The 26,334-nt window shown below is 44.6% G+C and overlaps 2 long non-coding RNA genes across 5 annotated transcripts in view; both read right to left on the bottom strand.

Annotated features, from left to right (window-relative positions):
• LOC144322610 (uncharacterized) overlaps nt 1-6,338 on the bottom strand; it is a 54,433-nt gene extending 48,095 nt beyond the window's left edge. For 2 of the 4 annotated variants that reach the window (XR_013388261.1, XR_013388262.1), the window contains exons 1-2: nt 5,656-6,338; nt 5,026-5,129 (exon numbers count right to left, since the gene is read on the bottom strand). This is a non-coding gene — a long non-coding RNA (uncharacterized LOC144322610). The remainder of the gene's footprint in view (nt 1-5,025; nt 5,130-5,655) is intronic. The other 2 variants (XR_013388260.1, XR_013388263.1) reach the window with 1 other exon arrangement.
• Nucleotides 6,339-16,239: 9,901 nt separating this feature from the next.
• Nucleotides 16,240-24,956, bottom strand: LOC144321784 (uncharacterized). Its single transcript, XR_013387300.1, has 3 exons — nt 24,625-24,956; nt 23,699-23,941; nt 16,240-16,290 (listed from the first exon to the last, which is right to left on the bottom strand). It is a non-coding gene; the product is annotated as an uncharacterized LOC144321784 (long non-coding RNA).
• Nucleotides 24,957-26,334: the final 1,378 nt, after the last annotated feature.

The following is a 26,334-nucleotide window of genomic DNA, read 5'->3' as shown; positions in this document are numbered from 1 at the left end:
GCATCAGGCTCCCAGCTCAGCAGAGAGTCTGCTTCTGCCTCTGCTCCCCGCCTCCATTTGTGCTCTCTTTTTGGCTCTCTCTCTCTCTCAAATAAATAAATAAAATCTTTTTAAAAAACTATGATGGGCAGCCACAAATATAATAAACATCCTCTATTAAAATATCTGTATGTAAAAAATAAAATAAAATAAAATAAAATAAAATAAAATAGCTGTATGTTAAACTATACTAGAATTACAATTTTAAAATTAGTACCCAAAGGGGAAAAATTGTATTAAAATTAACTCTAAAAATAAAATATGTACATATATATGTATGTGTGTATATATATATATTTATATATATATATAAATTTCAAAATAAAACTTAATAGAACTTGATTGTCTCAATAGCCCGCCCCCAAGAGGATTTTTTTTTTTTTAATTCTAGAAGTAGAAAGTAGGCACATAGTGTATAAAGGGGGCAGAGAGGTAGGGGGGAACGACCACAGGAGTTGGAGTCCTCCAGACATGGGTTTGAATCCCAGGCCTGTTCCTTTACCAGCTGTTTGATTTCCATCGGTCACTTAATGTCACTGAGCCACACCTGGAAAATGATAACAACAATACCTATTTCATGGGATTTTATTTCTCAGCCTGGGACAATGAGGGCTAAATAAATCTTAGTCTCTGCCAATAAAAAAAGGAAACCAAGTGTTATTGTCTCCATTGATTTTTATTAGATTAGACACGACTGTTATCCTGATTCTCAGGTTTTCATAATTTTTAAAAGTCATGCTGTTACTACATTTTAATCTTGTACAGAACCGGCTCTCTTTCGATGCCTTCTTGTTGCTTATGGAAATGTTATAAACTCAGCTATATGAAAATTGTATCGAAAAAAATGCAAGAAGAAACTATAGCAAAATGTCAACAATGGCTGTCTCTGGAGGGCATAAGAAAAATTTCCTGTCTATTTTTATTTGGATGATTTTCCATTTTGCTTTGTTCTTTTTAAGAAGTGAGGGAGTACTACTTTTAAAAGCAGATAGAAATAAACAATCCAACGTGACAAAGTGAAGATGAAAGCTGCATGAGCTTAGCATGTAAAAGAACCAGCAGGTCTTTTCCGTTAAGTAGCTGCATTACGTGTTGTGCAGAGCGAACGCTGACGAGTGGCTTGCGACATCACCTCCTGGCCCACCATCTCCACAGGTGGCAGCAGACATCCCCTGATTACTCATCGTGTCATGGTATTCCACATACCACTTCTGTTTAGAAAATGGGGGAACTCTTCACACATTTTTCCAGAAACCTCTGGGATTCAGTGAACTTCCCCAGGATGTGTCTCTTAATGCCTGGGGTCCAACTCCCCCATTACTCTAGGGCTATTTAAACCAAGATAATAACTCTAGTCTCCTGATTCCCTGGCAGGTATCTTTAGTTTTCTCCTGCCCCCATAAGGAACTCGTTTACCACAGGGCATAAATAACCAGACAATGTGCTAGATCTTTCAGGAGCCCAGGAGCCCCCAGGGGCCCCACAACTCTCCTGATTGCATATGCTGTATCTTTCTAACACTCAGTACTTTCTTCCATTTCTGATGGCCTCATTGGCAAGCCTTCTTATGTTAAATGATGGCCGCTCTGATATTTTGTTAATATTTGAGAGTGGCAAGGACCAAGACATGAAAGGCTAAAGCATTAGGAGCCCAAATTATTCAAGTAGTCATAAAGATGGAAACATCGCACCACAACACAATGGGAAAATAATTCGGTACGTCTCTGTCTTGTACACAGTTTCTCAGAAAGACATGCTTGATATATTTGGCAATGTCATTGACTTTCTCGTCTTCTCTTGATTCTCTATTTGCTTTGCTTTAAGCATCCCACTCATGTAGCATGCCAATTAAAGCCTTTTAAGTTAGGACTTTACTGATTTCTCTATCTCCTGCTTCCCCTTGGTCTCACTCATGCTGTGATCCAGCCACATCAATCTTTGGGCTTTTTCTAAACACACACACTCCTTTTTATCTCCTTACCCATGGACACAGCTCCCTCTGCACTAAATTGCCTTTCCTTCTCCTTTATCCTGAGACCCACTCAACCCCAGCTATTCTGGAAGACTTCCTGACTCTTCCAAGAAAAAAGCAGAGGCCTCTCTCCTATTTGTTATCAAAGCACAGTGGCTGCATTTAATAGTCAATCCACAAACATTTGCTGAAGGTCTGGTATAAACTCTGCCCTGGGCTCCCATAATCCCTTGCACTTACATCTATGACAGTAAGTGTCACTCTGGGTATTGTTATTTGCTCACCTGTCTGGAAGGTGTAGCCTGGCGACAGAGAGCCATGTGGAATGTTTGGTTAAGACAGTGGCACCATTTCCTCTTTTTCCAGACCCACCCAGCTAGAGTGACCTGTGCCCTCTGTCTCTGAGCCCAGCCCAGAACATGGAGAGTCTTGGATCCAGCTTCAGAGAACTCTGGGGAAAGTCATGGACTTCCATGCCCACTGCCTCCTGGTTCTGTGCCTCATCCCTTGTGCACTAGCTCAGTCTGTATGACTGAGTTTCTGCCTCAGTTTCCCTGCCAAGCATGCTATTTTTGCTGTTGCCTCAGAGTGTAACCTGCTGTGTGGATCCATCCAATCTACTCAGCTCATGCCAGACACTTACTCCCAAGGCTAGACTCATTCCAAAGAGCCCCAGTGGTGACTGAGCTTCTGGTTGCCACATGTTAGGGACCAGAAACCTCCCAACGGATATTGTAATTGCCTGTTTCAAGTGCTCTTCCAATTATGCTCCTCATGAAGCATCACACCTGAGCGCGCTTAGCCCTCCTGCCCCACGTACTGAATTGAACTTGCCTCCCAGAGTAGCATGCCCTTTTGGATTGTGAACAATATTTCCTCCAACTAGGAAGGCAGGCCTCTCCTCTATCTTGCCCAAGAAGCCTCTTCCTGCCCCCAAGAAGTTTTGCCCAATAAGGACAAAAAGAAAGTTTTGAGCTGAAGATTTGCCGTGCCCCAGGGAAAAGCCAATATAATGAGGAAGAAGGGTGATTAAATTAGCCACAGAGAAAGACCTTCATGGAGTTTCATTAAAAGGATAAGGAGAACGGAAGAAGAAAGAAACCTGTAATTGGATACGAGAAGTCTAAGAGAGCCGAAATATCAAGGTTGTTGCTTGTTTAAATCTAAAATTTTAAAGAGAGAGAGAGAGAGAGAGATTGCCCACTTCAGTAAAGCATTTCATGGGATATAATAATATTAACTAGTATTTATTGAGCATTTGGAGTGTACCAGGAATTCTCCTGTTACATATTCATATTCTTATTTAATAAGATATAAGTCTTGCAATAGACTATATATAATAAGATAAGTCTTGCAATAGACTTATCTAACGGGTTCTATTAGTAACCCTCACTTTTTCAAAGATATGGCTTAGAGAACAGAAGTAATTTGCCTTGCAACTAGAAGTTAAGAATACTCATCAACAGGGAAATGGCTGAGTAAATTATGGTTTCTCCTAGCCATGAACGAATAGTCATTACAAAGAATAAATTCAGATCATACCCAGTGACTTAGGAAGGGAATTTTCTAGAGGTCACGTGAGAGAGAAAAGTCAGGTACAGATCAGTGTCTACAATATGATCCTATGTGTGTTGACCAATGAAACAAACCTCTTAGCTGCATATAGGGGTATACATTTATGTTTATACCTGCAGACTAATAAGCATAGAATGTTTCTGTTGCAAGCACAGAATAGAGCCTTATGTAGTAGGTATCTTTATAACTGATGATGTATGAATGAAAAAAGAGAAACTGTTGGAAGGATTCACGTTGGTTTGTTGGCCTTGGCTGTCTGGGCAGGGATGGGGAAGGCGGGTGGGAAAAGAGAGCTTTTGGGTTCTACGTCTGTGCATCCCTGGTCTTATTATGACAAGCGTGTTTGGCTCTCAGAATCTGAAACCACCAAATGAAGCAAGTGACTTATAATAAAGAAATATTTTGCCCAAAGTTACACACTCTTCACTTCAGTGCTAAACAGTAAAAAAGGAAAGGATGGTCTGTGAGCCAAAGATCCCCCCGCCTTTCTCGTGCACTGTACTATGGTTGGGATCCATAAAGGTCTTTCTCGGATATTCTCAGTTTCACTGTCATGTAAGGTCAAGTCTGTTTTAATTACAATTTTTCTGGGCACTATAGGTCACATGTCTAAGGCCACACAGCAAGCACTCACTGAGAGAGAATCCTAAATGGCAGCCCAGAGTTTTAGACTCCAAATACAGTGCTCTCCTGAGGGCATAAAATTGTATAATTTAAAAAAAAATGCATTTTCAAAAACCAAAATTTAAAACTGTAAGAATCAACCTAGTTAATGCACTGAGAACTTCTGGAATATAAAATATCATTGTTATAATTATCCCTTAGCTTCCTTTTTGCCTCTCATTAGGATCAGATGCCATCAGCTCCATGAGTGGTGGGTCCTTGATTATAGCCTCGCACATTCATTCAACAAACATTTATTGAGCACCTAATATGTGCCCAACACTCAGGTGCTGGGTCAGCCTTATAATCTGAACAAACAAGCTTCCCACAGGCATTTGGCCAAGAATGATTAGTACATGCCTCCAACATTTGTCCTTTTAAAATGAAAGAGACTATTTTATTAAACATGAAAGTTCAGTAAACATTAAAGCCTTTTTTATTTCAGTAGGGCTCTGAATCAGAAAATACTTAAAAGAAATAAGCATCATTTAGAGAAATATAGACTATAAATAAGTCCAGCATGAATGAGCATGAGAGATGGTGAATGGAGCTAGCATTTTTGAGTGCACACAATTGCCAGACATTTTTTATGTGTCATTATAATAAGTGCTGGCAATAACTTCCACGGAGGGGACTGTTATTGTTCAGTTTGCCAGTGAGGAGACTCTATGGCTCAGAGAGATATGAAAGAATTTTCCCAAGGTCAGAGAGAAGGGTATGGAGCCAAGGTTTGAGTACAGACTTGTCTTACTCCAGAAATCGTGGCTTTACTTTACCTCCTTGCCCCACATGCACGGGGGACCGCCACCTGGAGAGCGCATCAGGTTTGCCCGGCCTGGGGGAAACCGTGGTTGAGGCTCAGAGAGGTCTCTTGTTGACACTGGAATAGAAAACATTTACTGATATGCCACCACCTGCCTGGTGGCCGTTCTCGACACTGCGGTGTGCAACTCCCCCGGCTGAGTGGCCTCCTTGCTCACCCACCCATCGCCCCTACAGCCTCCTTCAATGCTGCCGTCAGAAGAGCCTTCTTAAAACTCAAGTCAGGGGCACCTGGGTGGCTCAATGGTTGGGCGTCTGCCTTTGGCTCAGGGAGTGAACCTGGGGTCCCGGGATCGAGTCCTGCATCAGGCTCCCTGCATGGAGCCTGCTTCTCCCTCTGCCTGTGTCTCTGCCCCTCTCTCTGTGTCTCCCATGAATAAATAGAATAAAATCTTAAAAAAAAAAAAAAAAAAAACCTCAAGTCAGATCAGTTCTGTCTTCTACTCACAGTACCCTTACACATTCTGGCCCTACCTCCTCGACCCCACACCTCTCCTCTCTCCCCTGGCTGCCTTGCCTCTGTCTCTCTTACTGCAGAAAGCTGGGTACCTCCACTGATCTGATTTTTCCCAAAATGAACTTACAAAAAATGTTTTTTCTTTTTGGTTAGATAATTGTACGTCCATGGGCATTTGGAAGCCTCCTTGAAGCTTCACAAATTAGGCGCCCCTCCAGAGCCAGGGCTTTGCCCTTGCTATTCCTTCTGCCTGGAATGCCTTTCCGCAGGTATCCAACCAGCTCATCTCCTTACATCCCCCAGGCTTGGCCCCATGCATGTCAGTGAGCCCTCCTGTCACGGAGCACTTGATCTGATGCTGCGCACCCCTCCTCCCAGCACTAAGCATCCCTGCTGACATACTTTCTGCCAACATCACCCATCACCTTGTTCATTGCCTGTCTCCCTTTTCTAGAATGTAAAAACCATGAAGGCAGAAATTTTTGTTTGATTTATTCCCTGATGTATTCCTATCCCTTGGAGCAGCGCCTGGCATGTAGCAGGCAGTCCACAGAGCCCTGCGGAGTTGATGAATAAAGCTTCTCCCCACCCCTGTAAAAATGACTCCTATAATCCCCATTTTAAAGCTTCAGAAACTCAAGATCAGCCTTCTATGCACAGAGCCAACAGCTGGAGAGTGGCAGAGCCAGGATTCAAAACCCAGTGTTTGCTCAGGGAGGAAGAGAGGAAAAAAGGAGGAGATGGAGGCTGCCTCTCCCATCCTCAACTCTCCCGGTTCCACGGTCCCCAGCAACAACTGCAAGCAGCCTGGCCTCTGTCTTCTATGACATCAGAAAAGTCTGGAAGTGCCTGATGAGGCGTGCTTTGCCATTGTTGTGGGTCCCTGCCAACCGTCTCAAAGAGCCCAAACCAGGAGCCATGCTGTGATTCTACTTCTGGGGAAGGAAATAACAGAGATGCTAATCAACATGGGAGCATGGGGGTGAGCCCAGGAGCCAGAGGGCTTCAAGTCTCTCCTGTGAAAGGTCCCTTATGCACAGTATGACCTGATGCCCAGTATGAAAATTAACGGGTGTGAGAAGATAGCATCGGCTCTGCTGGAAATGTTCCTGTTTGCTCAACACAAAATGCCTACGGCTGGAACCATCTCGTCTCTCTCTCTCATATGCACGCAGAGCCCCATCTCCCTCTGACATCAAACACTGCCTGGACGGTGAGGACTGAGCGTTGGGCATTCTGAGGTGAAGAGTCCTGGAGGCCTGTATGCACTCACCGTTTATTAATTTAGTTCTAAGACACAGCACAGAAGCAGGACACTGCTCCCCAGGCATTGGCTTTCCAACGGGGAGACAGGCACCTGGCAATGACAATGATGGCCCCGTGAGCTTGGCTTGAGAGAGGCGAGAGCACATGGCTGGTGGACCCCAGCTCTGGAAGGCTTCTGGAGCGGGGAACATTAGAGTCAGTAAGATTCCCTTTGTAGCACACGGGTGGGCAAGACTTTAGAGAAGTCAGTGAGGCCCTGCAAACGCAGCCTCCAAAGAGGAAGTGGGGAGGTTCTTGTGCCTCCTGTACCCAGAGTGCATCCCCAAGAAGCCAGTATCTGCTGTGAACCAGGGGCTGGTGATGAGCTAGAGCCAGAAAGTCTGCTCTGTCCTGTCCTAGGCTCAAGGAATTCCTTCCAGCCACAATATCCATCCCCACTGAACTACAGGACCAGCCCTGTGCTACATCCTTTTCCCTTGTTATATAATTTGTTACCATAACTATTTCACAAATGAAGACACCCAGGCTCACAGAAAGTGCAAGGCTTTATGCAAAGCCTCTCAGCTGGAGGCAGTGGGATAATCCAGGATTCAGGGATGGAGATCCAATGTTCTTTCCACAATATGGGGCCCGGCCTTTCTCCACTTCCTGCCCCTGCTTGTGGCCTAAGCTCTGGAATCAGCATCTTGGAGAAGTTGCAGGAACCACCTGCTGCTATGGGGCAAAAAAAGAAGAAAAGAAAAGAAAAGAAAAGAAAAGAAAAGAAAAGAAAAGAAAAGAAAAGAAAAGAAAAGAAAGGAAAAGAAACCAAGAGAAAGACAGATGGAATTTTGTGGATGAGTTCAAATTTCAGCTCTCATGAAGTCCACTCATGACCTCAAGGAGGTTGCTTTACTCTCCTGGAACCTCACATCTTTCTTCTGAAAATGGACATCACCGTGTGGCGAGCCTTTGGGGGGAACAAAGTCCACGAGTTTCCAGAACTTAGTGAACAGTCAACACAAGTGAGCAGCGCCTTGCTCCCAAAGAATGCTGCTAAGGGTCCCTGCCAAGATTCCACTTGGGGAGACAAGTGAGACAAGACAACGCCTAGACGCCAAGGAATTGCCATCAGGTCCCTCTTGAGTTAATTTTTGTTGTTGTTGCAATAAATGGGAAAATTAAGCACTATCTCGGGTCCATTCTTATCGAAAACAAGTTACACACTTATGGTTAGAACATTCTTCACACTTTTCCCAGATATCTCGCTAATGGTCAGGGGAGGCTGGTAGGGGTGCGGGCCGCTGCCCAATCCTTCCTCCAAATCGAGCTGAGTTCTTTATTTCTGGACAGTTTGTCAGCTATCAATTGCAAACCCTCCACTGCCAAAGGTGTTTGGCCCTGAGTAATTACTAAGGGAATGTGGTGATTTCCGGCACGGGAACTATAGTGTGAGTTCCACTGTAATTACTATGGAACCCAGGAGGTATAATTACTGAACAGGCCGCACAAATGACATCTGCTGGCAGTCAGATCAGTCTGCGTATTTGTTGTCAAGCAGCAGCTGTCAGGCCTTTTTATGGCACCAACTGACGTATCCTAATTGATCTGGAACTTTTCTTCTTTTTTTCTTTTTTAAATGATTCTTAGGAGTTGTAAGAAGTAACACAGAGAGATCTCCAGCCTCCCTTTCACCCGGTTTTCCCCCATTGTAAATCTGGAAAAAACCATACACAGTCCAGTGTCCCAACTGGGATGTGGACACAGGCACAGTCAAGACACAGACCACTTGGACCACCAGAAGGATCCTTCCTGCCCCCAGCCACTCCTCAGCCCCTGCCGAGCACTATCTGCTCTCCATTTCTGTCATTTTGTTGTTGAGAAAATGTTAGATAAGTGGAATGAAACAGCGCGTGACCTTTGGGAATGGGTTTTCTCGCTCTGTAGGACGCTCTGGAGACTCCTGCCCATTGTTTCACAAACCAGAACTCATGTCTTTTTATTGCTGGGTCGCGTTCCATGGTAGAGAGATCCCACACTTTGTCTAACCACTCACCTGTTGAAGGACAGCTGGGTTGTTTCCAGTTTAGAGCTATTATGAAGAAAGCTGCCATAAACATTCATCTACAGGTTTTTGTGTGAATGTAAGTCTACATTTCTCTGGGAAAATTGCCCAGGAGCGCTGGATTATATGGGATTGGCATATTAGATTTTTTTAAGAAACTGCCAAATAGTTTTTCAGAGTGTCTGTGCCATTTACATTCCTACCAGGAATTTATTTGTGATTAGCAATCCGTGTAGCCTGTGTGTATGCTTTTTATTCCTCCACCACTACTTTTCCTTTCTTTGTTTCTTTGGGTTTTTGGTTTGGGGGATTTTGTTTTGTTTTGTCTTTGCTCTATGGTGCTGGCTAAAACTTCTAGCAGTATGTATATTTTATAAAACGAACTGGAAAGTGTTCCTTCCTTTTCTGTTTTCTGGAAGATACTGTGTACAACTGGTGTTAATTCTTTAGATGTTTGGTAAAGTTCTTTAATGAAGCCATTTAGGCCTAGAGGTGTTTTTTTTTTTTTCTTTTTTAGTTTTTCAATGACAAATTCAATTTCCTCAATAGTTATAAAGGTGCTAAAATTACTTCCTACTGAGTGAATTGTGGTCCTTAGTATTTTTCAAATAATTGGTCCATTTCATCCAAGTTGTCAGAAGTATGTGTAGAGCTCACAGTTTTCCTTTACTCTTTTCTGGTTATTTTCAAAGTCAGTAATATTACCACTGTTTTATTCCTAATATTGATCATTCGGATCTTCTCCTTTCTGTCTCTCTTTTTCCATTTTGCCAATCTTGCTAAAAGTTTGTCAATTTTATTGATCTTTCCAAAGAACTAGCTCTTTGTTTCATTTATTTTCTCTATAATTTTTCTGTTTTCAATTTCACTGATTTATGCAACTTATGTAATTCCTTATGCTTTACTTTGGATTTATTTTGCTTTCCCACTCCCCCTGCCCCTGACTTAGGTTCTTGAGGTGGGAGCTTAGATGATTAATTTGAGTCTTTTCCTATTTTCTAATTTATACTATAAATTTCCATTTCACACTGTTTTAGCCATGCCCCACAAATTTTGATAAGTTGCATTTCCATTCAGTTCAATGTGTATTTTGTTCATTTGGTTTGTTTTTTTTCTCCCCCAAATTTCCCTTGAGAGTCCTTTCTTCTTTGACCCATGGATTATCTAGAAGTGTGTGGTTTAGTTTGCCAGTATTTGCAGATTTTTCTCTTATCTGTCTTTAATTTCTACTTTGATTCCATTGTGGTAAGAGCACATATTCCATATGATTTCTATTCTCATTTTTCAGAAGTTTGTTTTATAACCCAGAATATATTCTGTATATGTTTTTTGGGCTCTTGAAAGGAATGTGTATTCTGCTGTTGTTGTGTTGAGTGTGCTCCAAATGTCAACTGTATCACGTTAGTTGGTGGAGATTTTCACAGGGTGTAGGGCTTTGTGCTGACAGTTCTCTTCTCCTCTCAGAACTCCAATGACATGAATGTTAGATCTTTTGTTATAGACTCACAAGTCCCAGAGCTGCTCCTCATTTTTTTTCCAGTCTATTTTCCCTCTGTTGTTTAGAACAGAGATTATTTTACTTCCTTCTTTCCAATGTGGATGGCTTTTATTTGTTCTCCTTGCCAACAGCTCTGGCTAAAACTTCCAATACATGAGCTATTAAGAAATAAAAGAATATTCATATGAGGGACTGAATAAAGGTGGATCCTCAGAGAGACTGGTAGAAACCTGGAGACAAGCTTAAGGTTGTAAGGGTTCTAACAGAAATCTACAAAGCTAGACCCTCAGATGTCTACACCCCCATTGTGATGGTGAGCTAGAAGTTGGCATGGCCACCGTTGCCTCCAAGAGGACTGCAAGGAAAGCTATACATCTCACATGTGGGGGACAAGAGGGAGGGGAAATTGGGGAACTCTCCCTTAAGACTTCAAAACTGCAAACTACTCTCCTATGGGTTGTACCCTTACATGGACCAATTTCTACATGGAACGGTATTCAGTAACAGCTTTGAACTCTAAAAGCCTTAAGAATTCATACAGATCTGTACTCTAGGTTATCTCAAATCAATACACAAAATGGGAAGAATCCAATAAATAAGAACAAAATCCTCTTTAGATCTTATTTCCTGTTCTTCATCTCTCTCATTGTCTTCCCTTTATTCCCTACCTGGATATCCCTACCTGAGATACCTGGGTCCCTCAATGCCATGCTCTTTTCACCTTTCACCAGTCCCCTCCCCATTTTGGACCATCTCATCTCGTGTCTTGATCAGCAGTGATTCCCCAGAACCTCTTGCACCAAACATAGGCTATGCCGAGCTGATCCAGGATAACTAGAGAATCCCATGGCTCTATGTTCCTGATTCTCTCTCCTTCCATAGGAAGGTAAGAACTCAGAGCCCTCAGTGAAGTGCAATCCTTCTTTATGATCCGTAAATTTTTATTATGAATATAATTTTCACTGTTCTACAGCAAAATCTAAGCTACTGTGTCAATGAAATAACCCCCACGAACCAGATGGAACCACATATGGATGGAACCACACTAACTGTAGACAGAATTATACTGCCTCCCACATTGAAGACCATTCATGTACAACCCTGAGCAGTCAGTCAAGGGAACATAGGAGCCATGAAGGAAAGGGACATTTTACCAGGGTTCTCGTGTGGGAGGAAGAAACAACATATCATTGTGAAATGCTTTGCTACATTAAAGTATCCCATGAAATACAAATGTACAAAAGATGTCCCAACCATCACCACTTTGGGAGAATTCCAGAGTACCAGGAAATGTCATGTCCAGGAATACCTGCAATTATAAGGGCTAGTAATTATCCCTGCAACAGTCACCAGATGTTTCATCCTTGGAATTACAAAAGTTCTTATTGCTGCAATTAATTAGCTTCACAATGACACGGATGCACTCCCTCCTGTGCTTCCTTTCTCTGGGGTCACTGGTACACTGAGATGACCTAACACAAAAGTGTCATTTTGTCACAAAAACATCACACAGAATGTGACCTAAATATCAGATTCCAGTTTGCCCACGTGCATGGGGAGGCTACTCATGAACAATCCTCACAATAGCCATATGAATTGGCTGTATGTGATATGTTTCACAGATCTGCAAGTTGATGCTCCAACAAACTAGGACATTGCCCCAAATTAGTTATCTGTAGATGTCAGACTCGAGATCTTAAACCCTGTTTCTCTGACTCTAAGTACTGTTCTCTTTGTACTGGCCAACTTGGAAATTCAAGCTGGAGCAGCTAAGTAGGCCTCCCCACAAGTGGGGAAATTTCGCAGTGTCAGTAGAACTACACCACTGCGGTCAAGGTTGTAGACCTGGTTTGGGGCAATTAGCTTTTCTCTGTCGTAGTTTCCTGAACCATCAATCTTGCCAGAGTTCGGCCAAACCGGCCACAAAAGCAAGTGAGTAAGAATTCGTGGATGACTAACAAAATTAGTTAACTTCTCACAGGCATACACTATTTCTGCATTTAAAATTTTCCTTTCCTACTTATTATCCATTTTTCCATCTCTAAGATAGGATAGTATGAGTTTTACCTTCCTTGGTGAAGGAGATTGGAACTGGAACCCAGGGTCTCTGACTCAAAGCTCAGTGCTCTTCTTGCTGCCACAGAACAAACCCAAGTCTCTCCCAAATGCTCAAAAGACTATCTTAAGGCCCTTAGTTTCTGAAGGGGCAGTGGCAGCCAATGGGGAGGAAGCCATGCATTCACATCCTCCCAGCCGAGTCCATGCTGTCCTCGACCACCCTGGCACTCACTTATCTTCTCACATACTCCTTTCCCTAAAGCAAATGCCAAAGTGTGATGCCAAATGCCTGACCTCGCGGGCCATTTCCTCAGGCATTTACCTGTGTAAGATCATCTGCGGAAAGAGTATGTAAGATCACTTCACCCATGCAGCATATGTGAACATCTGCTGTTTCCTCCAATGCTGGGCATGTACTTGTAGCTCAATAAATGGCAACTCGAGTCAAGACAACCCTAGTTATGACTCTGCACCTGACGAGCCAAGTAATCCACAAAAGTCATTCATCTTCTCTGGGCCTCTGATTCTTCATCTACATTATTTTCAGACCATTAGTTGGTCTTTAAACCCCCAGTCAACTCCTAGGCTTCATTATTTTGTGCATAGTCTTTCTACAAACTAGAACGAATTAAACTGGAACCTCAGCACCAGGCCCTGCCACATGTGTTTACAAGCCAGTCCCAGAAGGATAATATCCCAGTATTTGGTACCAGTCTGGGTTCTTGGCTGTGATAGCAAGCAGGGCTCTGAGATGACTAACACTTGGTCACCACTGTGCAGATTCCAAGTAGCAGGTCAGATTTGGGAAGCTGGCTGGATAAATATTAGCCTTTATCGCAACTCAAACAACCCCAACTGCCAAACCAAAGAGTTCTTGAGGAGGGATTGTATTCCCCCTTCCGCTTTGGAGCACGAGAAATCACAATGCAATTTTGTCACACTGCCCAGCAGATAACTGTCTTTTCCAGATAGTAAATAAAAGTGGGCACCACCCTATGTGTTTAAAGATACTGCATACCTATGCTCACTCTCCCTTCAGGTAAAGAGGAGCAGAGTTGGGTCAACAAGAAGCACGGCCAAGAAATTGGAGGTGGGTTTTGCCGCCAGCCAACCTGAGAACTCATCGTGAAAAGGCCAGTCTGGAGAGTCTGAAGGATTACTAAAAAATACTGCAAAAAGTCACATGAGGAAAAAGAAGTTTCCAATGTCATGCTCACGGCAGGATTCCTTTCCAGATTTCAAAAGTTGTGTCAACACCAAGCACAGGAGTTGGAGAGCTGAGATAATCATCTGGGTGTTTGAAGTCAAAATGTCCTCCCCCAAATTACTCAGCTGCGATAAGAGAATTTCCCTTCCAAACTACCTCGACAACCGACAACCGTCTCAACCTTCATAGCTCACATTCGTACAGTTCTTTACGATGTTCAAAGTACAGCCCAGAATGACTCTTGTTCAGAGGGTAGAACATGATGACCGTCTTCCTAAGTGACAGAGATGAATCCTAATGCCACGCTGGCATCCTGGGCTCCAGAAAGTCTGCAACCTAATAGGAGCTTGTGTCTAGGTTTTATTGAGAGAAAGGGAGAGAGAGAGAGAATATGTGCCTGTGTGTGTGACACAAACTTACTTCAGGACCAGAGTGTCTAATAATCCTTTTGGATGGCAGTCAGCTTTGGGCCATAAATCACCAGGGCCATCATCTCTTTAGGGAGATACTTGCAACAAGCCTTGGGTTAGAAACAATATAAATTTTCTGGAGCCCTGAATAAGATGAATAAGCATTTTTTTTTCTGGTTATTCATGCAGAGTGCATAGCTCTCTCTCCTGAAATAAAACAGGACTGTCAACCTCACATGCTTCGCTTGAGGTTTCTGGAAAGTATAACATGTCAAGGCCCAGGAGATATGCTTCTCTCCGTAGGGCTGGTGACAAGCAGTTATCTGAGAGTGGAGATTGTCAGGCACAGAGGAACAAGTTTGAGCCAAATGAGAAGCCACGTAGGGCTCAAGATGGCAAGAGAAAGAAGCACTCCTAGCCACATGCATCTCCAGCCAGGGCACCCTGAGGCTCAGAGATGAATCAGAAGAGGAGAAGCTTCAGACCAAGATGAGGCCATGCATGCCCTCAAAACAGACACTGGACTAGGGACTCCAGACGGCTCTGCTACTGCTTGCTCCGAGACTTCAGGCCAATTACTTCTCTCTGTGTTCAGAAGTCTTCATATGTAAGATGACAAAGTGGATTCAGCTCAGCGATCCAGGCCACTGGGAAATCTCTATAGTCGATCAATAAATCAATCAATTCAATCCAATGCACCATCAGGGAGCATTCCTGGGTGTTGGGCCATGGGCCGAACTAGAGTTACAGGAGGGACTTACACACAAGAGCTCCTTCCGAGAGATCCACTGAGTGCCTGACACAGTCCAAACAACGACCTACAGTGGCAAGAGATGGCAACAGATGCACAGAAAAGGGAGGAGATGGCAGAAAAGAGTGATGAACTGCCTGTAGAATGGGAGGAGGAGGTCTGGAGAAAACTCTCAGAGGAGGAGGGATATGAACTACCCTTGAAGGACCAAGAATCGCCAGGATGAATAAAGCCTGTGGGAGAAACGTGTTGAATGCCTGAATGCCCTGCTGTGGCTGGAGCACCCAAGGAGGGTCCCCCGTCACCAGGTCTGGGTCTCGGGCCCCCATCCCATGTACATTCACAGTGACCCTTCTTGCCACTCAGCTGCGCTGACAGCAAGGAAGAGGAGGCCATGGAGCATCCTGCTCTGAGCTTGGGGAAGGGCACGCAGGGCAAAAAGGAGGGAGCAGAGAGCCAGGCTCCTCATAGCACCACTGCTGTAAAGAAGTGGGGATGGGGGAGTGGGGTTTTTTTCTTTAATTCTCTCCTTTTTATTTTATTTAATTTCCTTCCATATATACTCACACATATGCATAAGTTACCCCCTCTTCCTCTCCTCTCCCTCCATCACTTCTTTTTTTTTTAATTTTATTTTTTTAAGATTTTACTTATTTATTCACGAGAGACACACAGAGGCAGAGACACAGGCAGAGGGAGAAGCAGGCTCCCCATGAGGAGCCTGATGTGGAACTCAACCCCAAGACCCCGGGATCATGATCTGAGCCCAATGCAGACGCTCAACCACTGAGCCACCCAGGTGCCCCTCCCTCCTTCTGCAGCCCCCCTCAGACATGCCATGTTAACTACCATGTGAGTCAGGGTCTTTGCAGGAAGCAGATGGGAACCTCATACTGAGTATTCAAGGGGATTTTAATAAAGGGACAATTTTAAAGGTGCCAGCAGGGTTGAGAAGAACCAGCAAGAGATGGTGAAGCAAGAACAGAGAGGCTTCTAGGCTCTAAGAGTCAAAGGTAAAAAGATTAGAAGACAAAGAGAACGGTCGTATGGAACAACCCCCCTCCCTAGGGGCTGTGGTCTTCAGTAAAGTGATGGCACCTACCTGCAGCCACCACCACTGGCAGGAACAGAGCCAGGGCACTATACTTTGACCTCAATAGTCCTCCTTTTTTCTTACCCTTTGCTGGTACCTCCGATTTGCCAAATCAGCCAGAAGCCCAAGTGTCTCTTGGCTGTGACCAGAGACACAGCCCATACAGGTTAGGCTGTGGGGGTCTGGGAGGTAAGCAGAAAATATCCAGCACAGTCTGCTGTGTGCTCTTCCAAAGATTTCTCTGCCGACAGAATTCTCTAGATATCTATATAGTCATATACATCATACATGAGACTTATCGTTTTACCAAAAAAACCATAGTACATACACTTTGCTTATCTTGCTTTTCTTATTCAATAATAGCTCATGGACAAATCCTCTGTCATCTTGTAGGGCTGTATTCATTCTTCTTTTTTTTTTTTCCTCCTTAAATAGCTGCAAAATATCCCATAAGAATGATGTTTGGTCAGTTACTCAGTAATTCTCTTATTTTCCAGGTTGTTTTTTTTTTTTTTGTCTGTATAAGCCATGCTGCCAAAAAAAAAAAAAATCTATATTCATGCCATTATGTATTAGCAGTTTATTTATGCTGTAAATTCCCAGGATGCAGATGGCTTGGTTTAAGAGTATATCTGAGAATGTCTGTACCTTCCTCTGAGTTTTGTTGTAAATCTAAAAACGCCCTAAAATATATTCAATCTTTTTTTTAAAAAAAGAGTACAGTTGAGCCTGTATGTGTATTTATGATAGACATGGTCAGAATGCAATTATGCCATAACTGTTTCCCTCGTGCTCTAGAAGAACAGGCAAAGAGCAGAACTGAGCCCTGTCTCTCCATTCATGTGTCACCTGCTCCCAGAGGCCATCTCTGACCTCCCTGCTCTGTCCTATGTACTGTCACTGTCCCTAGTCCACCCCTCCTTATCCACACCTCCACCCCATCCCAAAGACCATGAACTTTCGGGGGTTATATGTTATGTCTGAGCCTGCTCTACGGTTCTGTTATCTAGCATGGAGTCTGCAATAGGTTAGACTTTCCATGTTTGTTGAATGAATGAATGAATGAATGAATGAATGAACAAAACAAAGGTGACAAGAACCTTCCACTGGCCTCTGTGTCTTCCCAAAGCTGGGAAAGCAACATGGATTCAGGACTGACCCTCTGTATCAGTACAGAGTATGCTGTCAAATGGGACCTTCTCTAAGGTCCACTTCCTGGGTCCCGAGCTGGGACAGTGGGACGGGTAAGGTGCCTAAGGGGAAGTGCAGACTTCACACAGGGAAAAACAGGAAGTGACCACAGATTAGACCTTTCCCAAATACGGTGTGTGTCTCACTTACTCCCAAGAAGGAAAACACAAAGGAGACTCCAGCTCACTAAAAAGCTTGGGGGAAATGAGTGAAAATATCAGTGAGGGTGACAAAACATGAGAGACACCTAACTCTGGGAAACGAACAAGGGGTAGTGGAAGGGGAGGTGGGCGGGGGGTGGGGGTGACTGGGTGACGGGCACTGAAGGGAGTACTTGACGGAATGAGCACTGGGTGTTATGCTAAATGTTGGCAAATTGAACTCCAATAAAAAAAAAATAATAATAATAATAATAATAATAATAATAATAATTAAAAAAAAAAAAAAGGTTGGGGAAGCTTTCTCAGTACCTAGCTCCAGGTAATGACAGGGTTTCCCAGCACTTCCCTCCTCGCCCCTTCCAGCACTTCCAACCCCTCCAGGGCTGGGGGGTGGTCATCAACTCCCTTCCTCCCCTCAGGCAACTTCCTACGGAGCTGCTGTCTGTGTCCACCAGGGATGTGGTCGTCTACAGAAATCCTCAGAGTTGATACTTCCAGAAGAAATAAAAGGAAATGACAAAGTAACAATGATGGTTCTGCTCTTCCCCAACAGGAAAAGTTGTTTTGAATGCTTTTGTGTATTTCCTTTTATTTTTTTACTTGCATTTTAATATGTCTTCCTGGTGTCTCCATGAAGCCTGGCTACACAGTGTTCTTCTGGAAAGTGCATTTGTCCTAGCGTGAACCTGTCAGCATAGTTTTTAATGGGCTTGAGTTGAGAGATGGTGTCAGAGGTTCTGAGTTGAGCCCACACGCAGGCCTTTGCGAAAGGGCCTGCTTTGGGTGGGCTGACTCTTGAGCTCTGGCCGACTCCACTGGCACCTTGTGCCCCTCAGCTCCCTGGAGAGATGAAGTTTGGGAGACAGGGAGGAGGGTAAGAGGCTGAACGTGCTGCCATCAGTAACAGGTGACATTGGAGATCACTGATGGAAGAGGATGTCTCATGGGGGTGATACGTGTGGTTTGGGGTTGGATGTGCTGGTTGGTATAGATGGTCCACTAGAAGTAGCTGGAGGTAGGAAAGTCAGAATCTGGGGGCTTCTGGGGAACCAAGGCATATGGAGGGAAGGAAGACCAAGGTTTAGCCTGGGGTTTCTCAACCTTAGCACATGTCACATTTGGGACTGTAACCTAGTCTCAGATGTGGCATCCCTTCAGGTTTGCCATATTCTATTTGTTAGAAGTGACTCAATACGTCTGGATAGGAGTTTATACAGGCATGGATGCCAGCCGGTGAGGATACCGAGGAGCCATTTCAAAAGCTGACTACCCCCAAGGAGTTATCAGACAGAGAGCCTTGATCTTGAGAACCATTCTTACCAAGAAAAAAAATTCTTTTCAAAAATTTTATTTATTTATTTGACAGAGAGAGAGAAAACACAAGCAGGGGGAGAGGTAGACAGAGGGAGAGGGAGAAGCAGGCTCCCCATTGAGCGGGGAGCTCGACCCTGGGATCATGATCTGAGCTGAAGGCAAACGCTTTTGACTGAGCCACCCAGGTGCCCCTGTACCAGGAAAAATCTATTCCTGTGTTATGTGGGGCCCCTGTGGGCAACTAGAGCAGATTGGCTATACGGAGAGGTGTTATCAAGTTGGCCTCAGTCTCCAGGTTCAGCTGTATGTACGCCTTCACTCTCCTGGACTCATCCCCACATAGCATTGATTTTAATGCTCTGTCTCTCACACTTCAGAGTATCTCCAGGCCTGGGACAGGGCTAGTGCTGAGTCTGTTGTAAATGAAACTAAACTTACACTTGCCATCTATTGTTCTAGCAAGGGGACAGGGACACCACTTTTCCCCTGAGATTCAGCTTTCTTTGATGAGAAAGCTCCCCACTGGCTTAGAGTGGTATTAATTCCCCACTGGCTGGGTGTGGGAGGCCCTGGGCCCAGGGTTGGGCTCAGTTGGCTTGGCCTTTCCTGAGAGGAACAAAAAGAACATAAATACCGAGCAGGAGTGCCTTCATTATTGAGATGGCTTCTATTCTCAAAGGAATAAACATTGAATGTCTAAAAGGTTTCATTTTGCTTCGCTTCGCTTTTTTGGAAGGAAGTTCTTCTATCCTTGGAGTGTCAAGTAGTGCTGGAAGAGGACCTCTTTGAAGAGGTACTCACCCCTCTGTGGTAGATATTTGGATTGACTTTTCAACTTCCATTTTACCCTCCTTATAGTTGAAGAGGTTGGAAAGCCAGTTAGATGCATTCATAGGATTTGAAAGAAAAAAAAAGGGAAGGGGAGGTCATTTCTCTGCCTTCTGGTTGTCACTCATGCTTAGGAAAGTTGGGATTTTCTTGCAGCAGGTTGCAGTGTGTATTCTCCGGGGTCCGGGCAAGTAGTGCCAAGGAGTGGTGGCAGTGCCAGCTTCTGGATATGACCTGCTGATTCCTGGACTACAGCTTCGGGCAGTCGTTGTCCTGTCCCCCGCTGTGGTGGTGGCTCTCCCTCAAGGTGCACTTAGCCTCAGTGGCACCCCTCGAAGCAGGAGCTCCCTTGTTGGGTCAGTTCTGTGTTGCTTGGAAGTCATCCAAGAGACCTTGCCTAGAACCTGCTCCTTCGGCCTTTATAGCTATTTTGTAAGCACTCGGTTGTTTATATTCAATCCTATCCTGCTTAAAATAACTAGAGTGATTTCCGATTGTTGTACTTAAACTGATTGATCCATATTTTGTCATCTGAAGTCCACCATTTTAAAAGCTTTCCCTTTGGAACTGTAAGCTATTAATTTGCCATTGTCTCCTACAGAAACAAAAATAGGAAGAATCCAGGCAGTACGGAGCTTCAGTACCAGCCTAGCCCAGAGCTCACTTTCTTCCTTGGGACCCACCTTCTGACTTGTGAAATGGTTCCCTTTCTTGTATTTTCTAGCTGTGAACTCTATACTTCTACTAGGCTATCTGTATGTCGAAGGCAGAGCAGAAACTGATGGATTCTAAACATCAGATCCCTTCTATCAAGGGTCTACGCCCCTCTCTCCAGGGGCCCATGGGCTTCTCCCTCTGCCCATGGGCAGGACTGCTTGCAGCTCCACTTCCTTTTTCTTTCCTTTTTTTTTAAAGATTTTATTTGTTTATTCATGAGAGAGGCAGAGGCATAGGCAGAGGGAGAAGCAGGCTCTTCGCTGGGAGCCCAATGTAGGATTCGATCCCAGAACCCTGGGATCATGCCCTGAGTCAAAGGCAGATGCTCAACTGCTGAGCCACCCAGGTGCCCCAGTGCAGCTCCACTTTCGGGCATGTGAGGGAATCTGCCTGCCATGCTAAGACAAAACTAGCAAAGCCAATGACAGGAAGCAACTGAATCTCCACATTTTTACCTGAAAACAAAGCTGTGCCCTAAGTTTCTTGAAACACTTGAAAATACTAAGAACAGACATAGAGGTTTAGTTGTCTCGGGGAGTCAGTGAGTCTCAGAGAAATGGCCAGCTGGACCTGAGTCCCAGCCCAGACTCTGCTGCTTACAAGAAACACAACCTTGCATGCTCCACTCAGCCTCCTTGGGCCTCGGCTCCTCATCTATAGAATGGAGCTACCGCTTTGCAGAGTTAGTGCAAAGATCAAATAAAATTCTCTGACTCCTAATAAATGTTGAATGGTAGCTCCTTTCTCTCGAGTCCATCCTCTAAGAACAGAGCCAATCACGGAATCCGGTTCTGATAGCATGCAAGAGGTGGAAGGGGCCAGCATGGTGACGGGCAGGGAGATGGCAGGCAATAAATGTTTGGTGAACTAATAGATTAATTGTTGAAGAATGTAATTTAATAATTTTACAACCCCCATGAAACTCAAAAGCTTGGGGCACCGTGCCAAAGTCACATAACTAATTGGTGACAGGACCAGGAATCAACATATAAAGCTCACTTCCCAATCAGTCTTCTCTGCCCGGACTCATTTTTTATAAAGCCATATACAGTTCTCAAAATGATTTGTAGGCAAAATAGCACTGATTTATGGAAAGCAAATCGTAAATTATTCTCAAATACTCATTTCTCAGCATCTGAGACTCATTTTACATGAAGCAGGAATTCAGATTTCCTATTGAAAATCACTTCAGGGACCAAGGATTACAGAGCCTATTTCCCCAAAGCAAATGTTCCCCACCTCTCCACATCACACTGGAAATGAGATGCTGAGTGCGAGCAGAGGGAAGCACTAGATGCTGGAATGTTGGAGGGAGGGAGGCCTTTGTGCTGTGTGCTCTAACAATCGTTCGGGAACTTTCTCCTTTCGGGAAGTGAGAGGAGTGAACTTGAGGTCTGGACAAGGACATCCTTAGTGATACAAAAATATTATGAGTCGGCAACCTGAACTACCATGATTCACAGCAGCAAGTCCCATTAAGCAAATAAAGTCACAGAGAGAGAAAGAACAGGGGGCCAAAGATGAGAAGCAACAAACACTCCAAAAGGAGGAATCACGAGGTTCAGAGAACGGGCAACTCTAGAGAAAATTGTCATCGATTGTAAGTGAAAACAGTCCAGAAGTTTAGGAATAATAGGATCATCGGACTGGCTTATTTTTCTCCTCCGTAGCCCACATATCTCTTCTCCCTGCAACTCCCAAGGCAGATTCTTCTTGTGGACGAATTAGGCCGGGTGAAGAGAACAGGAATCTTGCCCGTAATTTTTTCAGCATATCTAGTTGATTTATCTGTGGATACCACTGTGTTATGGCAGTTAAAACACTGCAACATTAGAACAAGCTGGAACAGACTTCAGGCATTCATAAAAGCCATATGAAAACCACATGTAGGAGACGTGGGAGAACCAGTCCAGATAAGAAAGTGGATGCAAACATTTGCAATCCTCTGCTTAAAGCTGAAGTCAAGCGGAGTACTTGGCTGCAGAACTGTGAACAGCGCGGTGGAATTCAGGATTCATCACCTGTAGGATCCTGGAGACGGAGGTGGTTGTGCTTTGGGACAGGTGGACGGCCAGGGCTGGTAGGATCAACACCTTTCTGTTCTCCCACTGGGAGGACCACTACTGCCCAACAGGAAGTTTGTAACACTCCTCATTTCCAATCCCACCCACCTAGAATCTGTGCCCCTGTAAATCTTTTAGAGAGAAATTAAATCCTTTTAGTCATCCTCTGGCTTTTAGAAAACTAGATTTTTTTTTTCATTTTTCTAAGGAAAGAAGTAGCCTGGATGGATTTAGTGTCAGACTGGAGGTAAACTCTGTTGGTGCCTAGGTCTGTGGCCTTGGGTACAAATCTAAACCTCTCTTCAGAGTCCCGATCTGCAAAACGATGGTGATGATCACATACTCCAAAGAGAGAAAGAGGAAATGTTCCCACAACTGGACCAGGAGGCTGGGCCTCACAGTGCACAGTACCTGAAGCTCGTGTAACATAGAAATGTTTGTACGTGGAGGGGGGAATAAACCTCCTCGTAGAACCCGAAGAAAATGCCCTCAGACATGGGACACACTCTCTCCCCTTTGAGATCTGCAAACTGAGCAACGCGGGTCTTATTCTATATACTCAAAAGAAATGCTTCCTTTTCAAGTGGTCACTAAGATTGGTTAAAGTCGTTTGAAATGTGAATGGGTAAAATGAGATGATTTTAAAGATCACCGTCAAGGCAAAAAACGCAAGATGTTTGAAACGGTGTAACCCCGGGCTCCCCAACGATGAAGCACCAGTCCATTCTTGCTTGAGAAACCCTGGCAGGCCAGTTAGGGAGGCAGCAGTCAGATCTGAATCCTGGCTCTGCCATTTACTAGCTGTGTGATGTGGGACAGGGAACATAATCTCTCTAAAGCCTCCATTTCCTCATTTTAGATTACTGGGCCCCAAAGTACTGATTAAAGGTGAGAAAACCTCCTGGAATCCCGCTCTACAAACGAAATCATAAGGGACAGAAATTCTCGTCGAGGGGTCGTAAAGCAGGGGGTCAGGGCCAGCTGTGCAAGCTCGGGCACGCCTCTGACCCTCTCTGAGCCCCAGTGCCCTCCTGGAGGCCAGAGGGCGATAATCTCTACAAGCCCCTCTACCTTGCAGGGCTGCCAGGAGGGCCAGGGCCTTCGTGTGGAGGAGCCTGCTCTGCAAACAGGGAAGCACCACACAGAACAGAACTTGTCCTGGAAACAGAACGCATCGACGTTGCTCAAGGCTTAGAAACCACCATCCGTATCTGGAAAATCGAATCCATCTTGAGGTTAGAGCTCTGGTTTATGATCCTCTGCGTCTCGTGCCAGCAATGAGCTCAGCCGAAAGTGCCATTAACTACCCGCTGCTGGGGTGGGTTCCCTGTCAAGATCCTTTTTATCAGTCAGCTGGCTGTGAAAAGCCAGATAGTGTTTAAATGCAGCCATTACCCAGGGAGCGCAGCAGCCCTGCTTCCTGGGGCTCCGTCACAGCCCGGCCCTCTCAGGACCAGGGTGAAACTCTCACCAGGCCTGGAGCGATGCTGTTTGTCCTCCCAGGCTGCCCTGCAAACCACCGTACCCAGGAGTAAGTGAGAGGCGACAGGCATCCCCAAGGGGACTTACCTACTCATTCTCCATCCTTGCTCGCCTTCCTGCGGCCTCCTCTGCCCCTACCAGTGAGGCATATCTGATGACAGATGAGGCTCCACAGAAGAGATGCCAGAGCAGTCTCCTTCCAACCTTCTAGAACCAATCTGAGGATAGTCAGCTAATATTTCAGCCCACGTTAATCCAGGTCTCTCTGTGTGCCAGGATCTGGGACACGGGCTTTTATACAACAGTGTTCACATCTTCATCATCATCATCCTGAAATGTTAGAATCCTTATTCTCATTTCACAGCAGGGTGGGAAAGGAAGAGAAACCAATATCCTCTGCAGAGGCCCTTCCAATGTCAAGCTGCTATGTCTACAGCATCTGTTGTGACTGTGGTCACTCTGGCTGTGGCTCCTCAGAGAGGAGCCCAGATAGGAGGAGGATGGTGTCCGTCCACACCACCTCAGACAGTGCAGGGCTTGCGGGGGGGGGGGGAGGGCTCCCTGTCACCTGGTCTGGGCCACAGCTTCCTCCAGCTTAACTTCTGCCCATGTGGAATGTGCTTGCGGGTTTCACTGAGAGACTACATGTGTATTCCCTATAGTTCGTGAGGCCCTGGATACCTGGGAAGATTGTTCTTAAAGTCCTAGAAAACACTCTGAGCCCTTCACTCAGACTTTTAGTCACTTTCTAGATGAGGTGGGCATTGTACTGACATCCAGTGAAGAGCTTCTGATGGTGCCCAGTGTATGATCTTGATGTTGGAGGGATCATATGCACTTGCCCTAATACAGAATAAATGGGGGTCAGGAATTTGGTGGTCCCCCATGATCCACAAACTATGATATAGAGTTCATGTTTCTATCTGTCCACTCTTTCTGGTTGTGTGATTCGGGGCACTAGCTCTTTGAACCTCGGTCTCTCTCTAAAATATAGCTGGTAGTCAATGCCTTACCTTACAGGACTGTTGTAAAGATTAAGTAAGAGAAAGTATGTGAACACATTGGCACGGTGCCCAGGATGTTGGGGGAAGTTCAATGGGTGTTAACTCCTTCACGTGTTCATCTTGAAAACCTTGGTTAGGTTCACACACATCGTGCCACTGCTATTCCCAATGAAGGATCTCACAGGTCCACAGAACAAGAAGGGCTGCACTGCCCGTGTGTAGATCTGTGGGGAAACTTGTGTCAGAAATGCTGAAAAAAAAAATGTCTATCCTTACGAAAGGTTATTTAAAGAACAGTCACCAGTAGGTATTCTGCATCGGACCCCAAAAATATAAGAAACCCAAGAGCACTGCCATTTGTAGCCAACCGCTTGCTTGGATAGCAAATGTTGCTATGGTTATTAACCAAGTCTCATTAGGATGGTTAAGCAATGGCACTTTCCAAAGAAAATTTCCTGATTGCCAGGAATTGCTACCTTGATGGAGAACTGAGTTTCACTGTCTAATCCACCTGGCCAGTAGTAGCTGACTGCCAATAGTTGTCTTTTCCAGGTATGGAATAGACATCCAGCCAGATGAACTTACTGACCTAAGTAAGCGATACAATCCATTAAGTCCAACGAAGAGCTTCTTCTAGGAAGCCATACTTGCTTCTCTGCTCATCGTCTTGTCAATTTCCAAACAAATTGTGACTTTAAAAGGCGGGCAGAATTTTATCCAAGAAGAGAACACAATTTTACTTCCAGATCCTTGGACTTAAGGTTTTGATTGTGATTCCAAGCTCCACATGTTCCTTTAGTACTCTGTATTTGGTTTATTCAAACGTTTGAACAAAAAATAAAAAATAATAAATAATAAAAATAATAAAGTGAAAACAAATGGACTGGAGGATCTTTTTTTTTTTTTTTTTTTTTTTTTAATTTTTATTTATTTATGATAGTCACAGAGAGACAGAGAGAGAGAGGCAGAGACACAGGCAGAGGGAGAAGCAGGCTCCATGCACCGGGAGCCCGATGTGGGATTCGATCCCGGGTCTCCAGGATCGCGCCCTGGGCCAAAGGCAGGCGCCAAACCGCTGCGCCACCCAGGGATCCCGGACTGGAGGATCTTAAGGGAAGGATAAAGCACTATGTAGGAAAACAGATGAAAGAACAAAATACAAGAGATGAGGAAAGAGGAGGCAGCATTTAAGATGCAACTTTGAGAAATGGGTAGAATTTGGAAGTGTAGAAATGGAAAGGAAGTGCATTCTAGGAACCACATAACAAAGACGTGGAAGCAGAGCACTCACAGGATTTTACAGAGTAAAGACTGGACTCTGCAGTGTACTGTATCTACAAACAGTCTTCTTGCTGCACCCTTGTTCGCAGAAGACAGCCCATCTATGGTGGGGCTTGGGTGGAGAAGCAGAGTACAGCAGAGGCTTCTAATGCTCACCCCCATTTAGCTTTCTTTCTCTTCTGGACACAGGGAGGGTTTGACTTCCCCACCACCCCCATAGTTAGGTGGGGCCATCTGACTAATTCTGACCAATGTGTTGTCTGTAGATGTGGTAAGTGTCACTTCCTGGCCAAAGCAATTGTCAGTGCAATAATGTCTAGCATCACTTCCCCTGTCATATCAACTGAAATGGTTATATTTTCCAAATAGTGTGTGTATAGAACAATGGAGGCTGCTTATATGTGGATCACTGAGCTGTTACACAGTTAGTTAGTGGCT

Source organism: Canis aureus, chromosome 10 (genome assembly GCF_053574225.1).
Source record: "Canis aureus isolate CA01 chromosome 10, VMU_Caureus_v.1.0, whole genome shotgun sequence".
Lineage (NCBI taxonomy): Eukaryota > Metazoa > Chordata > Mammalia > Carnivora > Canidae > Canis > Canis aureus.
Note: the sequence above shows the minus strand (reverse complement) of the source record. Positions and strands in the feature narration are given on the sequence as shown.